Source organism: Danio rerio, chromosome 17 (assembly GCF_049306965.1).
Source record: "Danio rerio strain Tuebingen ecotype United States chromosome 17, GRCz12tu, whole genome shotgun sequence".
NCBI classification, from domain to species: domain Eukaryota; kingdom Metazoa; phylum Chordata; class Actinopteri; order Cypriniformes; family Danionidae; genus Danio; species Danio rerio.
This window is the reverse complement of record NC_133192.1, coordinates 12,156,694-12,163,198: the sequence shown is the minus strand read 5'-3', so window position 1 is coordinate 12,163,198 and position 6,505 is coordinate 12,156,694. Positions and strand designations below refer to the sequence as shown.

General features: G+C 33.7%; 1 long non-coding RNA gene across 1 annotated transcript; it reads right to left on the bottom strand.

Annotated features, from left to right (window-relative positions):
• Window positions 1-1,526: 1,526 nt before the first annotated feature.
• Window positions 1,527-5,106, bottom strand: LOC137488259 (uncharacterized). The gene is made up of 5 exons (XR_011007227.2): window positions 4,965-5,106; window positions 4,227-4,415; window positions 3,820-3,977; window positions 3,213-3,308; window positions 1,527-2,476 (listed from the first exon to the last, which is right to left on the bottom strand). It is a non-coding gene; the product is annotated as an uncharacterized lncRNA (long non-coding RNA).
• Between the last annotated feature and the right edge of the window lie 1,399 nt (window positions 5,107-6,505).

Here is a 6,505-nt window from a genome sequence, read left to right as displayed (position 1 = left end):
ACGGCTTTGAAGTGGCCTGTAAAGATTTTGGCCAGTCTTAAGAGGAGCCGTTTCTCAAATCCTGGCACCCCACACGTTATAGTTTTTTGCTACAATTGGCAACCTCCAGGAGATCTGGAGAATTGGAGATCTGGAATAATCTTTTAAGCCCCGCTCCAAGTCCTTTCTTCTCCACAGTCACGGAAACTTTTGTATTTTTTCTGAGTAGTGTTTCGCACTACAAATTAAGAAGGAGCAATGATGTTATCCAACCAGTTGCTTTGGTAAAATAAACGATGTTTCATCATACTCCAGCTGTCCTTCCTCCACCTTTATTTTGGCTAACTAGATCCATCTGAAAACTTTGCTGTACTGTAGAGTCCATTCTCATGCTAAAGTCCATTCATTTTGCACTGCACATGAGCAGTTTAAACGGATAGTTCACATAAAAATTGTAATTCTGCCATCATTTATTCACCGTTCATTTGTTCAAAACCTATTTGAGTTTCTGGTAACACTTTCTATGATGCTTATGCTCATATAACTCTGTTTATAATTGTCTATAATCATGCATTGCAGTTCAGTAAATGTATTAATGAAGACACAAATAAACCTATAATGCATTATAATGACTAATTAGGTCCATTGGAAACTTTGCTGTAGAATCCATTCTCACGCTACGTCCATCCATTTTGTATTGCACATGAGCAGTTTAAAGTGATTGTTCACACAAAAAATTGTAATTCTGCCATCATTTATTCACCGTTCACTTATTTAAAACCTATTTGAGTTTCTGGTAACACTTTCAATGAAGCTCATGCTCATAATGTATAACTCTTGTTTATAATTGTTTATAATCAAGCATAGTAGTTCAATAAATGTATTAATGAAGACACTAATAAACCTATCATGCATTATAATGGCTAATAAGTTCCATTAGAAAACTTTGCTGTAGAGTCCACTCTCACGCTACGTCCACACTGTAAAAAAAAAAAGTTGAGTAAACTTAAAATAATTAGGCAACCTATCACACATAGCTTTTTGAGTTAACTCAACAAACAGGGTTTGAAGACCAGTGAACTCAAAATATTTTGTTGAATTCTTTAGTTCTCTGAACAAAAAGTATCATGTTCAACCAACAGGATATTTTTGTTTGCTGAACAAAAAATATCATGTTCATTCAACAAGACATTTTTGTTTGCTGTACAAAAAATATCATGTTAACCCAACAAGACATTTTTGTTTGCTGAACAAAAAATATCATGTTTAACCAGCAGGATATTTTTGTGTGCTGAACAAAAAATATCATGTTCAACCAACAAGATATTTTTGTTTGCTGAACAAATATTATCATGTTTACTCAACAAGATCTTTTGTTTGCTGAACAAAAATTTTCACGTTTATTCAACAAGATCTTTTGTTTACTGAACAAAAATCATTATGTTTACCCAACAAGATTTTTTTAGTTTACTGAACAAAATAAAACAAACTGATTCATTATGCATTTACTATTAATTTTTAGGATTCAAATTAAATACACAAGAATAGTCAATTCACTTTTTTTTATTTTTAACTGTGTTCAAATCACAATCCAAAACATTTGCATACAAAATCAGCATTTGACATTAGCCGTGTTCAGCATTGGGCTAGTTTGTACACAACTAGTACTGAATGTTTCCAGATTTGAAAAGATTGTACACTGCCTCAACATAAAATAACTGGCAACCTTACTAAAACCAAGCTATTAGTGTGTCTAAACACTCAAACCAGGTGAATATACAATCATCTAATCAGAGTAAACCCTAAAAGCCACTCCATTCATACAGTCTTTAAAGTGTACTGCACTTTTGTCAACAAAGTACATAAAGTCCAAAAACAGACCTCAAAACATTCAAACAGTGGCACATTAGGAAGTGGTCACGGGTCAGTTGCCGTTACTGTGTGGTTTGTTTGAATGTTCTCCCTGCGTTCACGTGGGTTTCCTTTGGGTTCTCCGGTTTCCCCCACAGTCCAAAGACGTGTGGCACAGGTGAATTGGGTAGGCTAAAATTGTCCGTAGTGTATGTGTGAATGAGTGTGTATGGATGTTTTCCAGAGATGGGTTGCAGCCGGAAGGGCATACGCTGCGTAAAACAAGTTCATTGCGCTGTGGCGACCCCAGATTAATAAAGGGACTAAGCCGAAAAGAAAATGAATGAATGAATGAACTGAACTCTCGCAGATCATGTGCCACCAACCTCCATAAAACATGCTGAATCACTTAAAAAGTATATTTGAGTTCTTTTGGGTGTTCCATATTCAGTCTATACAAGAGGCTGAACAAGTAAGCGAAGGCTGCAGGCAGATGTGTGATTTCCTGAAGTACTATGGCCTCCTCCAAGATTTTAGCGAGGTTCATCACATATTGCAGGGATGCAGAAGTGCCATTATCATCTTCCACCACAGTGAAGATTCCAATCCTTTAATCTCTGGTGCTGTGGTCTTCAGGGTCCGTGTCCTTATAGGAGATTAAGTAATGGGAAAATTAATTGATGTGTAATATTAATTACTACTTATTAATGTTATTACTATTATGCAAAGAAAATAAAAACATGTAATACTTTCGTACATACAAACAGTAACACTTTGAATAGTCTATAATATATAATAATTGAACAATATATTGACAACTTTTTAATATTTAGCAATTTTTTAAACTTTTATTTTACATAAAATTGCAAAGATTTACTTTTATTTGATACAGTTTCAATTGTGAAAGTTGTTTATTGTCCTGTTTAGAATATAACTGAGCCTTTAATTGTCATTCATAAGGGATTTATAAAGCATAAATAGTCCTCACTTTAGATTAGGTCACAACTGGATGAAGTTAAGCTCATAAAGCATATACTAACATACAAAGTAACTATTATTACATACCTTAATATTAGGATATTTAAATGTTAATTTGAATAGTTTATTAATCGTGTACTTAAGCATTCTGAATGATCTTAAAAACACCAACTATTCTTAAATAACTGGTTTGTAAATAATGCAATACTTAAATTAGTAATACAAATGAATCATTAAAGTTTAAAAAAATACAATCATTGAGCACTTCATGTAGAGTTATGCTTAACAGAAAATAAATTAACTATTCGCTAATATTAAATAAATTATTTATAGCGTGCAGCTATTAAAAGTGTTACCAAGCAGACTAATAAATGTAGAATAGGGTATGAAAATGGGTAACTTACCAGACATATCTTGAGAAAGCAAGCAGAATTTTTACGAAGAAAAATTGGCAATCCCTCAAGAGCTGCTCTTTCTCGATCGGTGACAATATCAGTGACCTAAAGGAAAGTCATTTACAAAGGGTGTTTTACAATCTTATTGTTTTGTAAGTAAAAATGTACTTAGTACATTTAAATGAGCATAGTATTTTATTCATGCTGTTGAAAAAACACATGGCTTTATTTTTAAAAAAGAATTTTGTGGTTTCCATACAATGGAATTTGATAATGGTTGTGTTGGCAAATTTAGAAAAATGTTTAGTTTCATGTGACAATTACTTTGAGTTAAAAACTACAGCTATTATTTTCTATTTTCCTCTTTGAATGTATTCATTTGAAATGGTCACTCAAAACAAGTGAAACATCTGTTATTTATCTTACTTCCATCTCACAATCAAAACACAACTTGACACAATTAAAATTAATGCAAAAGGGCTGGACAATTAAATTGTTGCAATTACGTTTTATTAGACTGTATTACCTGAGCATGAAATTCTTGCAGGACAAAATATGTTGCACATGTTAAAAACATCAGACGGGTGTATAAGAAAAAAAAAATCTTAATGAGTACCTGCTCATCCATCTTGTTTAAAGTTGTATCCATCTCTGGACCCATTGAATCCCTTCTTTTCTGTAGAGTTTCAGGAGAGGTGCTGTATATTTATCAAGTCACTCGATTAACTGTCTCAGGAGATCTACATTACAGATCTGAGAAAACTCTGTGCAGATCTACAATATACAAAAAAAACATACATATTAATTTTTACACATAATATATATATATATATATATATATATATATATATATATATATATATATATATATATATATATATATGTAAATGTAAATATTTAAATGTTCAAATGCTGAATACAGATGTATTTTGAATTACCTATAATAATAATGTTGTTTGTTATTTTTAGCATTATCATTACTACCTTGAATGAAACCAAAGCAATTGCAATATAGTGACTTACCTCTTCCTTAAAGTCCAGGTTATCTCTCTCTAATTTCTTCCTGGCTAAATCTCAACAACTTCTTTTGGGCAAAGAGAAAAGGTTTCTTGCATCTGCTGGTGAATGACCGTCAAATTTCACTGATGATAACAAGTCTCACCTCCTCAAGGAAATCTTGCATTGAATTATGTCATTGTCAATATTTCAGTCCTTTTGAGCAAAAAGAAAGAAAAATATATATTTAGCCCTTTATATTTTTTATGTAAATAAAAGCTAGCTGACTGTTAAAGCAAGTTGGTCTGAATATGATAGACATTCAGTCGAGCTAACAAATCAAGCAATGAATTACATGAAAATCACACGATTTTCACACAAATTACACAGTTAAACACGTCACCGTTTGTTCCACTGGCTCTGGTTCGAAGGGAAAAAAGGTTATGATGTGCGCAATGCTGACAGCAATCTAGATAAACAGGACATAATGTTATATTTGACTTGGATACCTGATCTGGTATGTTATATGATACTCATTGTATTAATCGTTAGTTATTAAAGCAAATGACTCGATTGAAATCGCTATTTGTTTCAAATACATTCACTCTAAACTTTTATTGATGTAAATAGCCAAAACCAAGTGCACGAAACAAGTAACTCACGGCTAAATTATAACAAATAGTTCCGTATTAGGATACACGCGCACATCAAAGCCAACATATCAAATAATATAACGTTAGATGACAACAAAAAAGACATACATACCTATGATTTAGCAGAAACGTCGTTGGCCTGCTCTTAACTAGGGATGGCTGACGTGAAACTGATGTTTTGACACAGTGTCGAGATCCCGAAGCGCAAGTGTTTCGAATCACTGCACCGAAGCATGATCCGAAGCACCCAAGTCACGTGACTAAAGTGTTTCGAAACACCTAGTCACGTGACTAAAGCGATTCAAAGCATCGATCAGCTTAGAAACGTTTCGAGACCTGGTGAATCCTAATTTGACTGCTGGTCTCCAATTTATCTCTGTCTCAAATGGCTTAGAGCACTGTGGGTTTGCTGATTGATTCTATGCTAAGCATGATGTTTTGGGTTCGAATCCCGACTTCGAAATCATGGTTTTATGTATTTTAATCATGTTTCTGTTTTGTGTAGCCTAAATAGGATACAGCTACAGTTACGCCATCAATTTAGCATCATTTTTGTAACACTGTAAAACAATAATAAATATTTTTACAGTATGGTTGGGTTTAGGGTTTGGGTAGACATTAATAAAATACAATAAATGGGAAATTTAATGAATAATATAAATAATTCTTGATAACTTCAGGCCACCATTTTTGATCTAGCAACAACCCTGTTTTAAGACAAAAACAAGACATATTTATTCACAAATTGTTTATTCGGATATCAGACCAATGTTGAAACAAAACGATACAAGAGCAAAGCATTACCAACTGGTATTAAAGCATTTTAAAACAACTGCTACTGACTGGCTTCGAAATCTACTACTCTTGAATGGATGTCTGACACCTTAACCACTGTACTATGTTACTTGAAGGATTCCACTTTCACAAAGTGGGGTTTAATCCCTCAATTTGTTCAATCGTTCTTTGCTGAAGCTGTTTCAGTGCAATATATATAAAAAATGACCACTAAATGTCACTGTAGAGTGAGGTTTCGAAACGTTTCGAAGCTTCGACACATTTGCTTCGACTGTTTCAGTGTTTCACGAAGCCTCGCTTTGCCCACCACTACTCTTAACCGCTCTATCACGGTCTCTCACATCATTAATACACTGGTAAAATAGATCGGGCAGTCAGATGGGTAGCACATCGCACAAAAACATGTATACAATTATATACAATCGATTATGAAAACGATTGACACGTAGCTCCGCAGAAAGAAAGATGGTTCGTTTTGTCGCACGCACGTGACAGGTACCCCCTGCAGTGAGCTATGGAAGTATATTGCGCATGCGCCAGAAGCTTATAAGGCGCATGCGCCAACAAGAAGGGCACGCATCAACGCAAAACTAAGAATTTTGTATTAGTTCAACGAAATATTTTAAGTTTTTCACATTGAAGCACCATATTTGTTGAACAAACTAACTATTATTTGTCAGCATTTCAAATGAAAATATTTAAATTCAGTTAACTTATTAATCTTTGTTCAGAGGACTTTTTGAAAGTTGGCGTTTTTACAGTGCATCCATTTTGCACTGCACATTTATTCACCGTTCACTTGTTCAAAACCTATTTGCGTTTCTGGTAACACTTTGTATGAAGCTAAAGCTCATAATG